The 22,722-nt window shown below is 45.1% G+C and overlaps 1 protein-coding gene and 1 pseudogene across 6 annotated transcripts in view; both read right to left on the reverse strand.

The window, feature by feature from the left end:
• Positions 1–22,722, reverse strand: part of LOC126416139 (mesocentin-like) — a 614,335-nt gene that overhangs the window by 186,561 nt on the left and 405,052 nt on the right. The gene's annotated exons all lie outside the window — the stretch shown is intronic.
• On the reverse strand, positions 9,742–9,859 carry LOC126417198 (5S ribosomal RNA; annotated as a pseudogene).

A 22,722-nucleotide genomic window follows, 5' to 3' on the forward strand; every position in this document is an offset into this window, starting at 1 on the left:
CGATGACCTCAGTAGCTTGGTCCCTTAGGAGTCCACACACATTTTTGACTAAATGAATTCTCGTAATCATAAATCACAATAATAAATGAAAAGCAAAACACTGTTTATGTTATACAGGAAGGATTTATTTAATTAACCGGTTTTCGGCTTATAAGGCCATTATCAGAGTTTCACTATCGTCGTCAAAGAAGTTGCAATATTCACAAGTAACAATGGACACGATGTTACACTTCTAGACTGAGGCGCACGCGCGCGTACACACACACACACACACACACACACACACACACACACACACACACACACACACATACACACAGTAAATATGATATCTGACATTGCAGTAGTAATGCAATTAAAAAGGTAAAAAGTTGAAAAATAAATAGATATAAAGGGAGAATACCAGGAAAAACAAACACTACATTCGGAAAACAGTGCCTATAGAGAACAGTAACTGCGAATTTAAAAAAACGCAAAGTGTTGTACAGGCACTGTTTCTTCGATTTTAGTGTTAATGTTTTTCCTTGTTTGCTGCCTTTATATTTATTTGGTGTTCAACTTCTTACCTTTCTAAATGCATTGCCGCCGCACTGTCGAAGATGGCATATACTCGACGGTGTTTGAGCCAGTCTAGATTAGTAACATCTTTTCCATTGTTGTCTGTAAATATTGTTAACTTCTTTGACTTCGATAGTCAGTTAAAGTCCTATGTTGGACTTGTAGCCCGAAAACTCAATAAATTAATCCTGCAGACCACACCCAATGTTGTGCTTTTCATTTATTATACTGTGCTACGAAGAAGCGACGGATGACTCAGTTGAAACGACAAAGCACAATTTCTTGTCGCTTTTCAACCTTCTCTGTCTACGTTTCACTGCAGAATACGAAGCAAGTTCACACATTCTCACGCTAGAAAAACAACGCAAACGGACACAAAGGCAGAGCCTGCGGCTAACGAATTTCGCTGAGCAGGCATTTGTTTATATTATGGATAAACTTACTATGATGAAGTATAGCTAACCGTGCTTGAGCGCGTTGATAAACCGTAATCAGAACAGCCAAGTAATTGTCACGTAAGCAGAAGAGTGGGTGGTGTAGCTGGTTCGCCGTGATTTTTGACCATAGTACGTGCAAGCGGGTAAAAACCTGAAAAATGAAGAGCGAAAAAGTGAGTCGCACACTCCCTCTACCAAGTTACATCTCTCAAAGAGCACCTACAAGCTACACCAACAGGTTACACCAATATTTCGCAGCTCGCTTTTAAAACCAGTGGCGACGCCGAGCGTAGGTAGAACCGAGGGGTGTTTTCTTTCCATTAAATGCATTAACATTATCCAGAGTACAGAAATTAGTATCTAATCCAAACAACGCACGAAACGCCCTCGAACAGAATCAAAGTAAATCACTATAAGCGTTGTACTTAACTGCCAGATGGGAAACTCGTTCAAGTCATCCTGTAGGACAACTGTTGGGTTCCAAAAGGCCCTCCCTGCAAGAGCGCAACAAATGCCGTGCAGGATGACTAAAGAGTCAGTTTCCCGTCTCGAGGTGCAGTGCAGTGCAATTTGCGATGATACATACAGATCGTGTTTGAGTGTGTGTCTTATGCGTCCCTTATATTAGTTGCTAAATTCTGTATTCCTTATAGCGTTAACTCATTTGATCAAAAATAATAAATTCCGGGGCGTGCCAGTGCACTGCGTTTCCTTAATGCACGCAGCCACAGGATTGTTACAAGGGCGGATCAAGAGTAATGTCTCCTTTGTCACAAAACAATCAAATATTTAAAAAAATTACTACCGAATATATAACACCGGAATTAGTGTGGGTCATGGCCTGAACAGACACCTACACAACACTATGGTCCTCCATAATCATCATGCGTTTGTATACACTTGCGCCATCGTCTAACCCTGACAATCGAAGCATTTGGAAAAATTCAGGGTTTGCTTCTCGATCCACGATTTTAAAGCTGTTTTAACTTCATCCATGAAGAATGTGCATGGGGACGCTGTAATGAACCTCAGCAATGTGGGGTGGTGGATGAAGAAGTTGGCAGCGGAGAAACAGATTGCAGGTAAACCGCACAGCTGCCAGGCGACAATATGTCATGTCAATCGAAGATATGCTGATGAAGTGATTCGGGGAGACAGACACGCAAGAGTTCACAATTAACGGCGAAACCTGGGTTTCTAAAATCATTAATCAAAAAGAAAAACCCTGAATTTTTCCAAACTTGATCTGATAGCTGCGTCAACAGTGGCGCAAATGTGTACAATCGCGTGGTGACTATGTTGAACGGCAGTGTTGAGTAGAGGGCAGTTCAGGCTATTATCTGTACTAATTCTGCTGTTATACGTTCACTATTCAATTTTTTACGGCACAGGAGACATTAGTTTTTGACTCACCCTCGTAAAACTTTGTGAAACCCCTATGGCGCTCCTGGTGAGGTAGCTGTGGAGGGTGAGTGAGGACTCGCCTGCTCGCTCTCCAGTCCGCAAAGAGAGAATACCTGCCCAGTGGCTGTCGGCAGTCTGAGCCGGCACTATGAATGAGCCTGAGTAGTCCAAGGCGACAGGACCCGGTACAAACAGGTTCGCCCCTACCAGAGGCAGCCTGCCAGAATGAATCAAAGATAATCTTTCCCTGATCTTTATCGCGTCGGCGGTGAGTTCACGCCAGTGCTCTGCTAGTCGTCTCAGGGTAAAGAATTTACTTTACGGGACATAACGGTTGACGCGGAAGCTTTAATTACATATGTTTTTTCGATGTTCTGTTGTTGTTGTGGCCATCAGGCGGAAGACTGGTTTGAAGAAGCTCTTCATACTAGTCTATCATGCGCAAACCCGTTCAGATATGCATAACTACTGCGTAGCTATTGCAACTACATTCATTTCAACCTGCTTGCTGTAGTCAAGCCCTGGTCCCCAATAAATTTTATTCCTCGTACTTCCCTCGACTACCAAACTGGCTACTCCTTCATGCCTTGGGATAAGTCTTAAAAACGATTCCTTCTTTTACTAAAGTAGTGTCATTTATCCCCATCTCCCATGCGATTCAGTACTTTTTCGTAATTGTCCGGTTTACCCGCCTAACTTCTGTATTCTCCTGTAGCATATTTCAAAAGCTTCTGTTCTCTAATTCGTCGTCCACATTGCACTTCTGTACAACGCTACGCTCCAGAAAAAATGCCTCGACAGAAGACTGCCTAAAATTTACTAAAATTTAAATTTATATTCGACGTTAATCAGTATTTCTCATTTTTAGAAAGTCTATTCATTCTTCTGCTAGTCTGCATTTTAGATCCATGGTTTTCAGTTATCCTGATGCCCGAATAAGAAAAAGTCACTTATTATTTTTAGTTTTTCCTAATTTAATTGCCTCAGCGTCGCCTGATTTACACGGTCCACTCACATTAATGTGATCACCGGTGGCAGAACTAGCACGGGACGGTATATAAAGCGTGTTACGGGGACGCGGAAAACAATGGAGTCGTTCTGGAAATGCGGAAACGGAGCGATTTATCTGACGTCCAAAAGATCATTATCATTGGCTTTCGGGTCAAGGGTGGAAGCACTTCCGAAACGGCTAAGTTTGTAAAGAGTGGTTAAAGAACGCCGTCCGTGCCAAAATGGCACTATCTAAAACCGGCGCCGACGCAACTGTGGTGCACCACATACCACGTTGGTATGTATGGGCCTCCTCAGCAGACGCCTGCGTCGTCTACATGCTGACGGCGGCTGGGATTTTCGCGCCAATACCGCAACTACACTGGTGGCGACAGGTGGCCTTTTCATCAGACAGATGGTCAATGGCGAATAACGCTCTGCAACAATCGTCGGAAGGCTCCAGGCCTGAGGAGGGACTGTTATGGTCTGGAGAATGTTTTTATGGCATACCCGGGTGTTCTCGTCATTCTGTAAGGCACAATGGATCAACACACGTATGCATGATCGTTTACACAGCATGTCCACCTCTATATGCAGTCTGTTTTTCCCCTGCACCATAGCATCTACCAGCAGGACAATGCAGCGTGTCACAGAGCTCGCAGGGTACATGGATGTCTTGAAGAGCAGCGTTCACCCGTGGCAACCAAAGTCCCCATATCAGAACCCTAGCGATAATCTGTGGGACCACGCCTATAGGTCTGTTCGTGCCATTAATCCTCGACCCAGAAACCTAGTGAAGATGGTCACGGCAATGGAGTCGGGAGGATGGCTCGACGTCCCTGCCGTAATCATCCAGGACGATGCCACTGACTCTCTTCCTGAATGTCCGTGTAAAAAAAAAAAAAAAAAAAAAAAATTGGATGCTCAAGTTTTTAACAGGTGGTCCCATTAATGTGACTGGACTGTGTATTTCACCACCCTTGTTTTACTTCTGTTGATATACGTTTCAAACTCTTTTCAAGTTTTGGATGCATCTTTCAAGAAATGGTGCCTTCGCCTATATCCTCAGCAAACAGTAATGGCTGACGTCAGACGCAATGGCCTAAGTCTTAATGCAGTAGACAAAAATATACCTTGGAATAACATTAGATAGAACTCTAACTTGCAAGCAGCATCTTTGAAACGTAGCTGCTAAAGTAGAAAGGATCTATTGCTCAGATTTTAAGAGCCATAGCCTTAGCTTTATGATACTCTATTGCTGTACAGTGCTGCTCGTTCTGGATCAAAAGTGCTCACACTAAGAAGATAGACGTGTAACTCAATCAGGCAATGCGGACAATTAGGGGATGTATTCAGAGTACAAAGATCAGAAGCTCTCCTGGGGGTCTCTTAGCTTCACATTCATAGATATTGCACAAGCAGAGTACAAACGTTTGAAATAAAGACAACCGTCATATTGCACATCAAACAACCTTGTTGGGCCCCCTTTGTCAACCATTCACGGAAAATCCAGTGCGAGCTATCATCAACAGTCAACAAATGTCTAATTGAGAACCCTTCAACACGGATATTTTGGATTCGATCACCCCCAGACATCAACAGACACGAACCGGACAAGGCAAATGTGGTATCCTAATGTAAAGCGGGGATGGGCTAGTCCTGCAACTTGTGACTGATGCCTCCTTACAGTCAATCCATCACATCGTTGCTGACAGTCCTCTTCGAGCGTGCAAAGGAACGACAACGAATATTCAGCACGCATCGGATGGAGCCATAAAATCGATCAGGGAAGTAGATGTGGAGACGTAAGATTGTACTAACTTGTGAGTCAGCACATTTGTCCATAAAGGTAATATAATTTTCAGCACACGATAAATAAATAAATGAATAAACCTGTTGTCAACGCACCGCTGAATCCGTTTCGGTTGATCCTCCGTGCCTGATCGCGGAGTTCTTATTTAAACATAACGACAGAGGAGCCTGGAATGAGAGCTCCACTTAGAAGTGTTTCTCCCGCAATAGCCGATTTCGATCGTCTTGCTTTTCAATTTTATTTTTTAATTACATTTCTATGATGTTTTCGCAAAAACGGAAACAATAAGAAGCGTTATTAAGTCTCATTTTTCCACGACCTTATGAATGCCGTTAACAAAAGCACATCATAAAAAAAGAATGACAAAAACAAATAAATAATTTCTTCCTTCAATATCTCGGTGGTTCCTTTTCGTCAATATTGTTCTCTAAACCGTCGGTTGTGTGGAATGCTGCCACGACTGTTCCCTCGTTTTTGGTTGATGGTGCAGCTATTGCCTGCTTCGTAATTTGAGTGTTTGCATCTCTGCCAAGAACATTATCCGCGACTTATTCACCAAAACACAATCATATGGCAGTTCTGGCTTTTCCACGGATAGCGCGGAAATAGGGACACATCGTTTCCAAAAAAGTAACATATGAAACGTTATCGCTATTACCAGACATTAGGTCTTTGTTGAGAACCTGTGATTTAACTTAAATTCAAGACACAAGCCGCCAAGCACAATCGATGCAGCCAAACCTTGCCGTAAGTGGACCGGCGTGGTTCGGCGTGTCGTATTCCCCGTCTACGTCTACTAAATCTACAGCTACATCCGCAAGCTACCTTCTCGTGTGCGTCCAGTCGTAAATCGTGGACGGGAATAAAAACTGTAGGTAAACACCTCCGTCTGAGCTCGAATCTCTCTAATTTTACCTTCATGGCCTTTCCGCGAGATATACGCAGAAGGAAGCAATATATTGCTCGACTCTTCTAGGAACGTGCGCTCTCGGGATTTTGACAGTAAACCACATCGTAACGCAGGACGCCTCTCCTACGGCGCCTGCCACTGGAGTTGCATGAGCATCTCCGTGACAACAAAATTCACTGCTCTTCTTTGGATCTTTTCGATTTCCCCTATCAATCCTGCCTCATACCGATCCAAGACTGATGAGCAATATTCGTGTATTGATCGAAAGAGGGTTCTGTAAGCCATCTTCTTTGTTACTGGACTACATTTCCTGAGGATTCTTCCGGCGAATCTTCATCTGATGTCCGCCTTACATGTGATTAGTTCCATGTCGTAGTTCCACTTTAAATCGTTCCGGATGCACATTACTAGATATTCCAGTGATTGTTGTGCCTTTTTGTAATCACGCAATAACTAGAATTTCCATTATGTATGCGCAACACGTTAAATCTGTTTTTTTTTTTTTTTTTGCCAGTCCCAGCATCAAGCAGCGACTCCGAGGTGATCCTTCTTTCGCTATAATTTTCTAACGTTTCCATTTCTCCATGCACAGCAGCATTACTCGCAAACAGCCTCATCCAGATTCTGATGTTATCCACTAGCTTTTTTAAATGCAGAGTGAATAGTAATGGTCCAAAAACACTCCCTTGTGGAACGTCCAAAATAAGTTTTACTCTTAAGATTTCTGTCCGTTAAGAATGACATGTTGTGTTCTATTTGCTGGTCTGTTATACCGTACGCCTGCATTTTTGTCATTAGGCGACAGTGCCGAACTGTATCGAACGCATTCCGGAAATTAAGGAACACAGCACTGACCTGGACGAGAACAGAAAGTGTTTTACAACTCTACCATAGACGTCAGTGATATAAAACTATCGTGGTGTGTGTCTGTTCGACGACTAGTCCTGAAAGCGAGAATGATATGCACATATCTCCAGTCACTGGGAACGCTGCATCCCACCAGCAGCCTACGGCTCCCACACACGAGAAGGCCGAGTACCAGCTCTGTGACTCGGCGTCGTGCATTGTGGGCCTGCCGAAAACCCTACCGGACCGGTTGAGCCACGCCAGTCCATCTCTCTCAGCTTCCCCAGCTTCCCTCAGGGCAGGCCCATTTGACTTGCTAGACTGTTTGTGCGTGGCGGCCTTCGTACCTTATCTGTGGCGGTAACGATCGTGAGATTCCATTCACACGCTCACGCTTAACTTGGCAGTATGAGTAGGCTTTACAGGGTCGTAAGAGCCTTATCACTTTCATGCGCTCTTACGCTATTAGTTTCAGGCATGTCGCACAGGAAAACAAACGAGAACAGTTGGAAACGGATCAGAACCAGTCACCTCTATACAGCCCTATAAATTCCGGGGCCCCTGCAGTTTCTTGAGGCAGTTGCTGTTTTACCTTCGAACAATCTCCCGCAGGCGGAGACTAAAAGTCACGTAATTTGCATCGACCATGGCCCAAGTGACCTTCAGTTTTGACTGCAGTAACTATAAGTGGCAATCAAACGAAAATGACACAGATGGGGAAAAAGTAAACAAACTATTATTATTATTTCAAAATGGCGTAAAAGTTAATAGATTTATCATGTTGTGAAGCAGCACGGACAATGACTTCAATGAAAATTGTTTGCGGTTAACAAGGAAGATAGGAAAACCTGAATAAATTGTTTATTATTTCAAAAGTAATGGACATAAAGATTAATACATTTATCCCATTGTGGGACAAGACGGTCGATGCCTTCCATAAAAAATGTTTGCGGCTAAACATCCATGATTATACCCAGGCGTACAAATGACGGCCACAACTATCTATTTTCACGGCTCAAAAAATATGGAAATCGCAAAAGGGTGAGATCGGCACTGTATGGAGGATATACACTGAAGCGCCAAAGAAAATGGTTCAAATGGCTCTGAGCACTATGGGACTTAACATCTGTGGTCATCAGTCCCCTAGAACTTAGAACTACTTAAACCTAACTAACCTAAGGACATCACACACATCCATGCCCGAGGCAGGATTCGAACCTGCGACCGTAGCAGTCGCGCGGTTCCGGACTGCGCGCCTAGAACCGCTAGACCACCGCGGCCAGCGAAGCGCCAAAGAAGCTGGTATAGGCATGTGTATTCACATATAGAGATATGTAAACACGCAGAATACGGCGCTGCCGTCGGCGACGCCTGTATAAGGCAACAATTGTCTGGCGCAGCTATTAGATCGGTTACTGCTGCTACAATGGTAGGGAATCAAGATTCGAGTGAGTTTGAACGTGGTGTTATAGTCGGCGCACGAGCGGTGGGACGCAGCATCTCCGAGGTAGCGACGAAGTCGGGATTTTCCCGTACGACCATTTCACGAGTGTACCGTGAATATCAGGAAAACAGCAAATCTCCAACATCGCTGCGGCCGGAAAAAGATCCTGCACGAGCGGGACCACGCCGACTGAAGAGAATGGTTCAACGTGATAGAAGTGCAACCCTTGCACAAATTACTGCAGATTTCAATGCTGTGCCATCAACAAGTGTCAGTGTGCGAACCATTCAACGAAACATCATCGAATGGGCTTTCTGAGCCGAAGGCCCACTCGTGTACCCTTGATGACTGCACGACACAAAGCTTTACTCCTCGCCTGAGCCCGCCAACACCGAAATTGGGCTGTTGATGACTGGAAACATGTTCCCTGGCCGGACCAGTCTCGTTTCAAATTGTATCGAGCGGATGGACGCATACGGGTATAGAGACAACCTGATGAATCCATGGACATGCATGTCAACGGGGACTGTTGAAACTGGTGCAGGCAGTTTTACAAGTTTCTTTGGCTCTTCAGTGCATAAAGGCTTTCCCAGCGATACTTCTGCAGCGTACTTGAATCCTGTAGAAGTATTGCTGGGAAGCCCCTACATATCCTCCATACAGTCCCGCTCTTTCCCAGTGCGATTTTCCTATTTTTTGAAGTCTGAAGGAAGACATTCGTGGCCGTCGTTTTGCTTCGGACGAAGAAGTGTTTGCCTGCGTTCAGTCTGGTTTCGCAGACAACCGCAAACGTTTTCCCATGAAGCCACTGACCGTCTTAACTGACAGTGAGATACTACACTAACAGTTACTGCTATTACTTTTGAAATAATAAACAGTTTACTTACATTTTTTCCCCATCAGTCTCGTTTTCGTTACATTGCCCCTTATACACGATCCAGTCACGTTAACGTGACCACCACCTATGTTCGACGTCAAAATTCGACTCTCAAACGGCAGGTGGAAGCACTGGCAGAGTAGGGTATATAAAGCGTGTCCGGGGGCGCTGAAAATAGTACAGTCTTTGTCGTAACGCCGAAATAGAGCGATTTATGCGACACCCAAAAGGGCATGATCTTTGGCTTTCGAGCCAATGGTGACACTCCGTCATCAGGCCGCAAGTGGCCCATCGGGACCATCCGACCGCCGTGTCATCCTCACTGAGGATGCGGATAGGAGGGGCGTGTGGTCAGCACACCGATCTCCCGGTCGTTACGATGGTTTTCTTTGACCGGAGCCGCTACTATTCGGTCGAGTAGCTCCTCAATTGGCATCACGAGGCTGAGTGCACCCCGAAAAATGGCAACAGCGCATGGCGGCCCGGATGGTCACCCATCCAAGTGCCGGCCACGCCCGACAGCGCTTAACTTCGGTGATCTAACGGGAACCGGTGTATCCACTGTGGCAAGGCCGTTACCTAAGGGTGAAAGGATTTCCTAAAAAGTCTGGTTGTTCGCGTGCCGCTGTGATTAAAATATACCGTGCATGGTAAAAGCGTGCTGTCCAAAAACGGCACCGAAACATCGAATTAAGGGGCTATCAACAGTGTCTCTTCAACGACCGTTCAGCGAACGATGCTGCATATGGGCCTCCGCAGCAGGTGCCTGGTTTATGCACCCATGCTGACTCCAGTTCATCGGCAACGAAAGCTGGAATTTGCACGCTAATACCGCAACTGGAGGTCCACCGAATGGCGACAGGTGGCCTTTTCAAATGAATGACGTTTTATGCTCCATCGAACAGACGGCCGTAAAACGCCTCAAAGCGAACATCCTGCAACAATCGTAGGAAGGGTTCAGGCCGGAGGAGCGAGCAATATGGCCTGTGGAGTGTTTTCGTGGCATTCCCTGGGTGATCTCGTCAATCTGGAAGGCACAATGGATCACGACAAGTTTGGATCTATCCTTGGGAACCACGTCGGCGTCTACATGCCGTTTGTTTTCCCTCGGCATGATGGCATCTATTAACAGGAAAACACAACGTGCCACTCAGGTAGCAGTGTACGTGCGTGGTTCGAAGAGCACCAATGTGAATTTACCGTACTTCCCTTGGCCACCAAACCACCCGGATTTAAACCGAATCGAGAACCTGTGGGACCACCTCAATCGAACTGTACGAGCCTGGGACCCCCAAGCGAGAAGCACAGTGCAGCGGGCCACAGCAGTGGGGCCGGCATGGAACCGCATCGGTACTTCCAGAACCTCACTGACTTTCTTCCTGTACGTCTCGCAGCGGTCCGCACTGTGAAAGGTAGTTATTCTGACTTTTGACACGTGTTAACATTAATGTGACTGGACACTGTGCCTACAAAAAGTGCCTGTTACTCAAAAGTGGTTATGTGAATTAGAAGAAGAAAAAGAAACCAGCTAAGGCCTTGTTCACGAAATCATCCCAGTCTTTGTCAAGAGCGATTTACAGAAAAACAGGATGGCTGAACAATAATTTCGATATCGCTCTTTCCAAATTCGAGTCCAGAATCTGTATCACATCCGCCAATTTGATTGGCAATCCATAAGATTTTCTAAAGTACGCCGTTTACGAAAAATATCGTTACTTTTAGAATTGTCTGAGAGTGTTGTTAACAGAGTCAGAGGAACACCCAAGGACACCTACCCTCCAACAGCATTTCATTTCTCCTCATCCTTCCGTACCCAACAAAATACGCGACTGTACTGCAGAGAGATGAGAACACGCCTGACAGGAACGCTGGCCCCATTATAAACGCCCGAGAGCACTGTTAACGGCGCAGAAAATTCCGTCTTGGAGAGCACTTCACAACAGACGAAAGTAAATTTCACCATATTGTGCGAACATATTACAGCATGTTCGTTAATTGGTCAGTACGCACTTGCCACTCTTGCAGCCAACAGGAACACACCGGCACAGCTTTTCTCCGTGAACCAACCAGAATAGTGACATGAGCGGGTTCGAACGGAGGATGGATGGGTATCGATTAACTTCTGGTCGATTTTTCTTTCGTTATTTGATTGTGTGCGGGCGGAAAACGGTGGAGCGGGGAGTTGGGGGGGGGGGGGGGGGGTTGTCACGGGGAAAAAGTTCCGTAAAGGTTTGAAATTGTGTATATAATCTGTTGGAAGCCGCTAATAGTTCTCACTCTCAGATACTACATGAATGTAATCAGGGTAGTTTGGGCGCCGTTAGTTCCGCTGACTCAAGACATACGCTGTTTCTAACTTCAGTACTTGTTGTGGTACATCCCTAACGTTTAGGTTGTATCTCTTAATGAGTACATCAAAAGCATTTTATATTAGATCAATGATTCTATGAGGCACTGCGCACCATAAAGGTCCAAAGCACAGACACAAAGTTCTGAGGAAAACACATTTAACCAACTCTAAGCGCACTATATTTCCTATAAAAATTATGAACCCATTTTACTTTATGACATTTTAATTAATATTTAGGTTTATTATTATTGTTGTTAATATTAGTTCACACAATTTTCACATCTAGGCTAGTGGCGACAGTGTTTTTCTGACTGTTGTGTTGTTAGTAATTAATGAGACACTAGAATCAGAACATAAAGGGCAGATACAACCACACACACACACACACACACACACACACACACACACACACACACACACACACACCTATCCCAAAACTTCATGGTCCTCGTTATCATTATTTTCATTAAGCACCTTACCTGGCTTGAGGTCAGAAAAACTGCATATTACTCGCACAAGTTGACACTCGGCGCAGTGGCTGATGGGAGCGACTGTAAATGGGAAATGCCCTCACGGTCGCTCCCATCAGCCATCGCGCCGAGGGTTAACTTTGTTTGCGCGAGTAATGCACTTCCGGCATGAAATATACTGGTTTTGTTAAGTCATGAAATCTAGTAGCTTTGTTAAGCCTATGTGGTTCTTCACAAGTTTGATCTAGTAGTTTAGTTAAGCCTTTGTGTTTCAAGATTGACATTTGCCTTCCGCCTGCGTATTTTCACACTAGATTCTGCAAGGCATCTACAAAATGTCGGAAGATAAATTGTCGTCTCCTTCGATGTGACTTGAAGAAAATGGTGGTCTCACACAACCCCACTGAAGAATATGTCACTTTAAGCAACAGTTCATCCCTGGCAACTGGTTGAAAACTTCATCAACGTAAAACTTCTGAAATGTAAATTGTTGCCATGTGCACCAATTTTTGGTTTGGTAGTGAAGTCGATAACGTGTTTAATGGCCCTGAAATAATCAGCATCCGTTTTACAGACTGGAATACTGAAACCATGGCAAGTGAGGTTTTTGTACGGGGATCTCTTCAAGAGGTTCCACCTTTCAAGAAGAAATGGGCGTCAGTGTAGCCAGTGACCGTTGTACAACAATGAAAATTTGTGGTTTGGGTCCCTATTGAAGCTAATATCACAGAAGTCTGTCAGACAGCTTTTCGCAAATGATCAAATATACAGTGTAGGGGTACTGCGTAGATAAATTTGGTTCACCATAAGATCAACAGATGTCAGCAGCATGCAAACATGCTACAATCTCAAAATCGACGACGGCGTGCTATAGGCGCCTCATATGTAATACTGAAAATCAAACTACTAGTGGCCCTGGAAGCGTTAGATTGGCAACCGGCAACGGTGACGTGGAGATTTTAGCCGTTTAGTAACATAGATCCCCGCGCCGTTAAGTCGCAACAGCTTGTAGCTAAATCAATTGGCTCCAACGCTACAGCCTGAACTGCCAACATTTGCTCACTTGCCACGCTAATGCCCGTATTTGACTACAGGATTTTTGTCAAATACCTGTTGAAAAGACGTTTTATAAAAACTTTGACGGTATGCTAGGTACTTTCAGCGTGTCTTTTATAAAAGTTAGAGCGTTGCCCTAGCTTTTACAACAAATTTGTCAAAAAACTTTGGACCACTAATGCGGGCCTAACAATGCCACGGCTGATGTTTGCCGCTAGGACTGCGCAACTAATGCTACGCTCCTCGCCACTATGCAAAGGACTTAGCGTGGAGTGGTAATAACATTACAGCCAACAAGACCTCCCGCCGTTAATCCAAACTGTACTCGATTACTAAATGCTATATGTGGGTCTATTTGCCAACGAGATGCGGCCCAAGGAATGGGAGGCAAGCCAGCTTCGTCCCACTGTCGGTGCGTGGCAGTCGTCTCGGAATGCGCAGTAAATGTCACGGATTCGTGGCTGATGATGGCATCACTTGATGGCAGTGAGATCACCAGAAAATTACCTCGGAAACTGCGTCAGCCGCCCAAGGGGTTAATCAGCTGATGCGCTCATGTCCTGGATGACATAAACTTGACAGGAAGTCCCCTAAAGTCAATGTCACGGGCTCTGTAAACTCTAAACAGAGACGCAAGGGAATCTCGCGAACGCAACGTCTTCATTCGTTATTTACTCCTACTATTATGATTATTATTACTCGTATTAACGCTTTGTAAGTGGCGACTTACATAGATTTGTAAATAGTTTTTCTTGACAAAAACACAAAACCAATAACATAACTACTATATTACTGGAACAGATTTACCGTAGGGAATATCAAATGGTCTTCACCTATACCTCTGCAACCACTGTTCTGTCTTCAGACCTGATCCACTTCTCCTCACAGCAAAACTGGTGTGATAAATGGCAGTTAGCCCTACATGTAGAAAAATGTAAGTTAACGCGGATGAGTAGGACGATAAACCTGTAATTTTTGGATACAGTATTAGTAGTGTCCTGCTTGACACAGTCATTTCAATATCTCGGCGTAAAGTTGCAAAGCAATATGAAATGTAAGGGGCCTTTGAGGACTGTGGTAGGGAAGGCGAATGGTAGACTTCGCTTAATTGGGAGAATTTTAGGGAAGAGTGGTTCACCTGAAAAGGAGACCGTATATAGGGCGCTGGTGCGACCTATTCTTGAGTACTGCTCGAGTCTTTGGGATCTGTGCCAGGTCGGACTGAAGGAAGACTTCGACGCACAGCTTTCCAGATTGGGAAGGAGAGCCTGTTCCCCGGTACGAATCCGCCGAGCGGGCTTGTGTAGAGGTCTTGTGACCCGGCCAGTCTGTGGATGGTTTTTAGGCGGTTTTCCATCTGCGTCAGCGAATGCGGGCTGGTTCCCCTTATTCCGCCTCAGCTACGCTATGTCGGCGATTGCTGCGCAAACAAGTTCTGCACGGTCGCGTACACCACCAGTACTGTACCACGCAAAAATAGGGGTTACACTCGTCTGGTGGATTCCGGAGAAAAGTATGAACACCAGAGTCATGGAAAACGCGAGGCAATACTGACCCTATGACTTATCTTAGAAGACATGCAAACCTATGTTTATAGCGTCTGTAGACTCAGAGAAAGCTTTTGACAATGTTAACTGGAATACTCTCTCTGAAATTCTGAAGGCAGAAGGGGTAAAATTCTGGGAGCGAAAGGCTAGTTACAACTTGTACAGAAACCAGGTGGCAGTTGTAACAGTCGTGGGGCATGAAAAGGAGGTAATGATTGGAAAGGGAGACAGGGTTGTAACCCGTCTCCAATGTTATTCAAGCTGTACACTGAGCAAGCAGTAATGGAAACAAAGCAAAAATTTGGAGTAAGAATTAAAGTCCAAGGAGAAGAAATAAAATCCTTGATGTTTGCCGATGACATCCTCATTTTGTCAGAGATAGCAAAGGGCTCAGAAGAGCAGTTGAAGAAATGGGCATTGTCTTCAAAGGCGGATATAAGATGAACATCAACAAAAGCAAAACAGGGATAACGGAATGTAATCGAATTAAATCAGGTGATGCTAAGGCAATCAGGTTAGGAAACGAGGCACCTAAAGTAAAAGATGATTTTGCTATTTTGGCAGCACAATAACTGATGATGGTCGAAGTAGAGAAGATATAAAATGTAGACTAGCAATGGCAAGAAAAGTATTTCTGGAGAAGAGAAATTTGTTAACATCGAGTGTAGGTTTAAGTGTTAGAAAGGCTTTTCTGAAAGTATTTGTCTAGAATGTGACTACGCACGGAAGTGAAACATGGCCGTTAAACAATTTAAATAAAAGGAGAATATAAGTTTTCGAAATGTGGTGCTACAGAAGAATGCTGAAGATTACATGCGTCGATCACGTAACTGAGGAGGTACTGAATAGAATTAAGGCAACAATAAATTTGTGGCACAAGTTGATCAAAAAAAGGGATCGGTTGGTGGGACACATTGTATGACATCAACGTCTCACCAATTTAGTGTTGGCTGTAAGTGTGGGGAGGGGGCTAAAAATCGTAGAGGGAGACAAAGAGATGAATACAGCAAGCAGACTCAAAAAGCTGTAGGTTGCTGTATTTATTCGGAGACGAAGAGCACTGCGCGAGGATAGAGGGGCATGGAGACCTGCATCAAACCAGTCTTCGGACCAGTGCTTTTTTTTTCTAAAAAAAAATTTTGCGGGGTACTCCGACACTGGATATAATTTAGCGAAAATTACTTATAACTGAAGCATGAGATACCACCCGTCTGCCGTCAAATGAAGCAAGCGATACCGGGAAACACCCAGACATACAAGAGAATGTGGTATCGAACACTTCAGTTTACATAATCTCAAATGAAGCATGCGATTCCCATCAACCGCTCAATAATAAAAGAAAATAGCATCGTACACTTCAATTGACCTATAATACCCCTCAAATGAAACAGGTGAGTCCAATCAACCCTCCGACATACAAAACAATACCAGGAAATATTACCGAACACATATTTCAACCTACAAAACACCACTAAAAGACACAATACAACAAAAACCATCCACACCTATCATGAACAACAATAGAAACTACACTACAAAAATCTTTTGTAGCCTTGTTTGGCTCTCGAAATGGCATAGATGATGGGTGGTATCCCGATCTTCAACTGACCCAATTTTTAATACAGCTGAAAATTTATTTAACTATACAACTACAGTGTAACTTACATTAATATCATTACAACAGTTTCCAAACTGACTTTAGTTCATGGCTGCAGTAGTCTTCACGCCTTCTTACTTTACTCTTGCTATCAGTAGCAAGATATCTGCCTTTCATGAAGGAAGGGTGTACATAGTCCATGGGCTGGAACAACATCAGTGGAGAACCAAACAACTTTATGAACATCAGATTGCTGAATGTGGAAAGACGAACTGAAGCTCTTGTTGGCGAGACGATCATACTCATTTGGGAAAACCCCACGTTCACATTCACTCGTCGATATAGGAACACATTTCAGTACATTCTGAAGAGGAAGGAGGGATACTGGCATTTTCTTCTCCATCAAATACTCCCGAACTAGCTGCTAGCGATTCAGCTGTCGAGAACGGTTGCTGCAGCTTCGAAATGCTTGCAACAGTTAATGGCATCGCTTTTTCCACCAAAAACTTCACTGGTATCGTTCGTATTGCAATTACCAACACGAAAAAATGAAATAAAAAATGTACGTCCTTGAATTAAATCTTTGGTACCAGTCCCTAAGCGTACACACTACTTAACCTAAATTATACTAAGGACAAAGGGCAAACACACACACCCATGCCCGAGGGAGAACTCGAACCTCCGCCGGGACCAGCCGCACAGTCCATGACTGCAGCGCCGTAGATCGCTCGGCTAATCCCGCGCGGCTCCAAGTTCTCAACATCTTAAAAAAAAATTTTTTTCGACGAAAAAGTTTAGGGGTACGCATCCCCCAGCGTTCCCCCAGAAAAACAGTACTGCTTCGGACTGAAGACCACAACAACAACAACAACACACATTGAAGATAGTCTATTCTGTCCCGCGGCTCCGTACTATTTTATCTTTGGCACGACGCAGGCAGTGTTGAGGTTTTTAACTGTACGGTGCGGGAACGGTACACAGAAGTTGGTGGCGCAGTGCGTTGCGGACGCAGGATCCACGGCGGCTGGCCACGGTGGGAGCTGATGTAATCTGCACGCGGCGCGTCCTTGCCCCCAAAACCGGCCGGCGGCGCACAACCGCCGGACGCCGAAGCTGACGCCGCCTACTGGAACAGGCGGGCCACGCTTCTGGCCAATCTGCAAAGCGCTGGCTGGAGCTCTTCTTCGCGGGGCACAGAGCGATATATCGCTGTACAAAACCGGTGCAGAACACGGTGGCGTACCAAACACCGCCTCGACTGCTAGACCGCTCATTGTCGCCCGCCAACTGTCATCTACTGTTTCGAAGCTACTGCGACTGCGTTTTGTATTGAGTAGGAAACTTCATTTGTTGTTCCTTTACTATCCGTCGGCCGGTGTGGCCGTGCGGTTCTAGGCGCTTCAGTCTGGAACCGCGTGACCGCTACGGTCACAGGTTCGGACCTGCCTAGGGCATGGATGTGTGTGATGTCCTTAGGTTAGTTAGGTTTAATTAGTTCTAAGTTCTAGGCGACTGATGACCTCAGAAGTTAAGTCGCATAGTGCTCAGAGCCATTTGAACCATTCCTTTACTATCTAACTAGCTGACCCGACGAACTCTAATCACGTTCAATTTTTTATTAGGAAATACAAATAAAAAATTAAGTATTTTAATGATTCTTTATTCTTTATGTTTTTAGGTGCATAGCTTCCACTCTTCAATTAAGTACCTTGTCATACACGACATTTTTTTTGTTTTATTATCAGGCGCAAGAACATACAACGCAGATGGTCTTCCGACCCGTGAACATGCCACATACACTCCTGGAAATGGAAAAAAGAACACATTGACACCGGTGTAACAGACCCACCATACTTGCTCCGGACACTGCGAGAGGGCTGTACAAGCAATGATCACACGCACGGCACAGCGGACACACCAGGAACCGCGGTGTTGGCCGTTGAATGGCGCTAGCTGCGCAGCATTTGTGCACCGCCGCCGTCAGTGTCAGCCAGTTTGCCGTGGCATACGGAGCTCCATCGCAGTCTTTAACACTGGTAGCATGCCGCGACAGCGTGGACGTGAACCGTATGTGCAGTTGACGGACTTTGAGCGAGGGCGTATAGTGGGCATGCGGGAGGCCGGGTGGACGTACCGCCGAATTGCTCAACACGTGGGGCGTGAGGTCTCCACAGTACATCGATGTTGTCGCCAGTGGTCGGCGGAAGGTGCACGTGCCCGTCGACCTGGGACCGGACCGCAGCGACGCACGGATGCACGCCAAGACCGTAGGATCCTACGCAGTGCCATAGGGGACCGCACCGCCACTTCCCAGCAAATTAGGGACACTGTTGCTCCTAGGGTATCGGCGAGGACCATTCGCAACCGTCTCCATGAAGCTGGGCTACGGTCCCGCACACCGTTAGGCCGTCTTCCGCTCACGCCCCAACATCGTACAGCCCGCCTCCAGTGGTGTCGCGACAGGCGTGAATGGAGGGACGAATGGAGACGTGTCGTCTTCAGCGATGAGAGTCGCTTCTGCCTTGGTGCCAATGATGGTCGTATGCGTGTTTGGCGCCGTGCAGGTGAGCGCCACAATCAGGACTGCATACGACCGAGGCACACAGGGCCAACACTCGGCATCATGGTGTGGGGAGCGATCTCCTACACTGGCCGTACACCACTGGTGATCGTCGAGGGGACACTGAATAGTGCACGGTACATCCAAACCGTCATCGAATCCATCGTTCTACCATTCCTAGACCGGCAAGGGAACTTGCTGTTCCAACAGGACAATGCACGTCCGCATGTATCCCGTGCCACCCAACGTGCTCTAGAAGGTGTAAGTCAACTACCCTGGCCAGCAAGATCTCCGGATCTGTCCCCCATTGAGCATGTTTGGGACTGGATGAAGCGTCGTCTCACGCGGTCTGCACGTCCAGCACGAACGCTGGTCCAACTAAGACCCAGGTGGAAATGGCATGGCAAGCCGTTCCACAGGACTACATCCAGCATCTCTACGATCGTCTCCATGGGAGAATAGCAGCCTGCATTGCTGCGAAAGGTGGATATACACTGTACTAGTGCCGACATTGTGCATGCTCTGTTGCCTGTGTCTATGTGCCTGTGGTTCTGTCAGTGTGATCATGTGATGTATCTGACCCCAGGAATGTGTCAATAAAGTTTCCCCTTCCTGGGACAATGAATTCACGGTGTTCTTATTTCAATTTCCAGGAGTGTATAATTGACCATGTGAAAAACATGAATATTCCAGATTTAAACCACGAACTTTCAAGGACTGCCCTTGTGATTTGTTAATGGTCATGGCGAATGCAAGACGGATCAGATATTGAAGTCTTTTAAACTCGCCGGCCGCAGTGGCCGTGCGGTTCTAGGCGCTTCAGTCCGGAATCGCGGGACTGCTACGGTCGCAGGTTCGAATCCTGCCTCGGGCATGAACGTGTGTGACGTCCTTAGGTTAGTTAGATTTAAGTAGTTCTTAGTTCTAGGGGACTGATGACCTAAGATGTTAAGTCCCATAGTGCTCAGAGACATTTGAATTTGAATCTTTTAAACTCAAACGGCATATCGGTTGGGATCATCCGGATCCTCGGAATGAGAATTTCCTCACCTTCGAATTTTCCTTTGAGTATCGTCGCGTAAATAACATTGTTCGTCAATTTACTTACCACCAAACGCGTACCGTTGCATAGCTTTGGTTGGTTTATGTTTCGAAGCATGATTATTACAGAGCCAACTCTTAGGCGTAAAATGTGCGGTAGTTAAGCCAGGCACATCCAAGGAGTTTAAAAATTCAATTGGATAGTTGGTGGCTTCATCTTCATTTGTTACACAGTCAACAGATTTGAATGAATGCATTTTACCAATGATCTCATTCTGAATTATGGAATTTAGGTCATCTACATTTTTATTCTTAGCCGCTAAAACTGCTCGCTCACTCAACCATTCATTACTTTTGTAGTTAGTAATGATGTTTGGGAATACTTTGTTGATAAGTGTGCTGCAATCGTATCTAAACGTTGCTCGATTCAAATCATCACGTGATAAATCTCTTCTTGTGCGTCGAAAATTATCTACACGTTGATCTCTGTTGTTCGCTCGACGATTTCGCATTGCCAACCGAGCCGTTTTACGTGCTGCCTCACTTTGCTCTTGTGATTGAGAAGCACGAAGCCGAGACATACTAACGCGGCGCTCTTCACGGGCAATTTGTTGTCCTTTCATTCAGTCCTTTCATTCGCAATGTTTTCTACCCTTCTTGCACCACCGCTTTGTCAAGAAATATTCGATCGTCTTGGTCGCGGCATTGTTAATGATAATTCAAAGAAAACACAAATTATTTCTTTAAATTTTTAATTAATGATATATACTGATTCTTAACCATAGACGTTTAGCTGTCATTTGCGTTTTGTTATTCCATGTCAGATGCGTTTTTGTTATACCACGTTTTATAGTGACTTTTAGCTGACATTTGAGTTTTGTTATTCCATGCCAGATGCGTTTTTGTTATACCACTTTTTATAGCGGTCGAACGGGATAAAAAGTATCCTATGTCCGTCTCCTGGTTCTAAGCTACCTCTCCACCAATTTTCAGCCAAATCGGTCCAGTCGTTCTTGAGTTATAAATAGTGTAAATAACACGACTTTCTTTTATATATACAGATTATTACATGTTTATTTATCTGTTGTTGTGTCTGCTCGTGGCGGGCAACAATTTGTGCATAACTGCCGAGCGGTCTGCACTCGTGGCTGGTTTTTCGTTTGGCCAAATTACGCGAAACTGTTTTAATTCCGCAGCCTCTATACATGTATACTGCACGTGTTATAGATAATGGACTATATATCACTGTATAGAAAAAAATAGTTTAAGACAATCACGTAAATGGTCATAAAGTTGCCACATTTTTTACTGAGCTGCAAAACTGGGTCGTTCCACATCATAGCGAAAGGCCGTAATCCATGGCACATGCAATAACTAAACTAAACGTAGAAAAGGGAAGAATACAGTTTAACGTCACGTCGAAACGCAGTAACTAAATATACACACGCATGTCTGAAACGATGGCTGCTGCTGATGATACACGAGGTGCGACAATAAAGTAATGAGACTTATTTTCTTTGCAAGATGTGTCAACCCTGCAGGCTTCCGTAGGCACAATATCTTTGACCTTGGTCTATAAGCTGCTTCTAGTCCAAGTGGCACATCGATGCAACTGCTCAGTCTTGAGTTGTGCTGTAATAACACGTGTTTGTGTCTCTCGTCACGGAAATGGAACCGTATAATATTGTGCAACGGTAAGCCATTTCTTTTTGCGTTAAATTGGGTGAAAACGCGACGACGACTTACGGTAAGCTTCAGAAGGCTTTTGGAGAGGAGGTTTTGTCACGAGCGCAAGTTTTTCGGTGGCGTAAAATGTTTAGTGAAGGCAGAACGAATGTTGAAGATGACGACCGCAGTGGACGACTAACAACCTCACGGCCGGATGTCAACTTGGCCAGGGTGCGTGAACTCGTAATATCAGATCGAAGATTATCTGTGAAAATGATTGCAGAAGAACTGAACATCAATCGAGAAACGGTTCGTCTAATAATAACTGAAGATCTTGGTACGAGAAAGATTTGTGCATAAATGGCTCAGATGGCTCTGAGCACCATTGGACTTAACATATGAGGTCATCAGTCCCCTAAAACTTAGAACTACTCAAACCTAACTAACCTAAGGACATCACACACACCCATTTCCGAGGCAGGATTCGAACCTGCGACCGTAGCGGTCGCGCGGTTCCAGACTGAAGCGCCTAGAACCGCTCTGTCACACCGGCCGACCCTGTGCAAAAATGATCCCCAAAAATCTCACACCACAACAGCGAGAAACACGGAATTTATTATTACTTTTTTTTAAGAACGATCCAGAGACAAAACGCCGGAGTTCGCAATGGCGCACAAAGGGATCACCCAGACCAAAAAAGCTCGCATGTCAAAGTCAAAAGTGAAATGCATGCTTGTGTGATTATTTGATTCCAAGGAAATTGTTCATAAACAGAGGGTGCCTCCTGGACAAGCAGTTAACCAATATTACTACAAAGAAATTTTAGAAAGACTTCTTAAAAGAGTTCTTCGTGTCCGTGCCAACATTGCTGATAATTGGATTCTGCATCACGATAATGCGTCGTCCCATACTGCTCTGTCAGTTCAGCAAGTTTTAACCTCAAAACAGATTTCAGTACTACCACAGCCACCTTATTCACCAGATATCGCTCCGTGCGACTTCTTTCTATTTCCAAGAGTCAAAACGGCGGTCACGGGACACCTTTTTCAAACAACACAAGATGTCCAAAAAGCTGTGACGAGGGTTTTGGAGGATATTACAGAAGATGAGTTCCAGAAATGTTACCATAAATGGCAGAAGCGCTGGAAAAAGTG

This window comes from Schistocerca serialis, chromosome 8, assembly GCF_023864345.2.
Source record: "Schistocerca serialis cubense isolate TAMUIC-IGC-003099 chromosome 8, iqSchSeri2.2, whole genome shotgun sequence".
Lineage (NCBI taxonomy): Eukaryota > Metazoa > Arthropoda > Insecta > Orthoptera > Acrididae > Schistocerca > Schistocerca serialis.